Source organism: Pundamilia nyererei, unplaced genomic scaffold (assembly GCF_000239375.1).
Source record: "Pundamilia nyererei isolate P.nyererei 1_Seehausen unplaced genomic scaffold, PunNye1.0 scaffold00228, whole genome shotgun sequence".
Lineage (NCBI taxonomy): Eukaryota > Metazoa > Chordata > Actinopteri > Cichliformes > Cichlidae > Pundamilia > Pundamilia nyererei.
In genome coordinates this window covers 292,545-293,853 of record NW_005187629.1, presented here as the reverse complement: position 1 = coordinate 293,853, position 1,309 = coordinate 292,545, and positions in this window count along the sequence as shown.

The window sequence follows — 1,309 nt, the reverse complement described above, 5'->3', positions numbered from 1 at the left end:
TTAAAACGTTTTTTCCATTTGCAGTTTTTGGGGCATGCGTGTCATTACGGAGCTTTACTTCTTTCTTTCTTGTTTTGAAGCCTTTCCTGAGAGTCGGCCCTGTAACCAGAGGAAGTGTGTTCAGGGTTCAGCCACAGGTTACTTGTAACACAACTCCCCCCAAAAGTGAGTCGTCCCCTATAGACAGCACTGTCAAAGTGCCTGAACAGCATTAAAAAGCACGTTTGCACACACAGATGCACAATGGTCGGGATTTTGTTTTCTTTTTCCAAATGATGAGTAAGACTTAAAAGTAACCACGAGTCAGAACTTCCACTAATTCCGGTTACTGTCCGGACTTTTCCAACAGGATTGTGCTGCTGAGTGTCTGCCGTTACAAACTGTGTGGTACAGACTATCAAGGAAGATTTTTACTGAGTGAAGCTATTGTGTTTTGTTAGTGTCTGTGCTCTACAGCTGATAATGCTCGTTTCCACGTCATAAATGTTAACGTTCACCGCTGCCGGTACTTTAACGCCGAGGCTACACAAAGCAATAGGTGACGTTACAGTTGTTACATCCATGCTCTATATACTCAGCTGCTTCACATAGTTTGTTACATGTATAAATAAACATGATGCATTTCTATCAGCTGGTTCACAAACATTTTATCAGAGTTTAGTAGTTTCCAGTTCCTTATGCTCTGACCCTGAGCTTGTCAGGACTCATACTCCTAGATGTTAGTATTCGTAGCATAAGTGAAGGACTTTTAGTTTGATTTTGTGTCAAACTTTCTGGCTTTTGTTCCACAGAACTTTTTTATTCTGTTTTTCTTTAATAACTGCATTTGTATTTAAGCAGAAGTACATTATTCTTTTAAGTCTCCATGGTTTCCTCTTTTGTCACATGCACCCACAACAGAAAACCCTTTTTACTTACATTTCCATCTCCCCTCCAATCCCCAAACCCACAGATGTATTTAATGAAACAACATTTTAAGACTTATTTTCATAGTGTTTGGCCAAAACACTGTGACTTGTTTTTCCTTTGCTTTCTGTGTGTATCTGTGTGTGAAGTGCTTCCAACTGTCAGTGTGTACAAATAGCAGCTGTTCCTCAAAGTGAGGTGAGGTATCATAAATTGTGAGTGTTGACAGCAGGCAGCCTGCTGCTCCCCCCGTCTGTGCCTGCAGCACACACATGTACCTGAACATGAGGTCATCTCATACAGGCTGCTTCAGTCTGACTGTGAAAGCAGCAGGTAACAAAACCAAATCAGAGACGATGCAGATTAAAAAAGAGATGATTCGCCCAAAACCAACCAATCATTG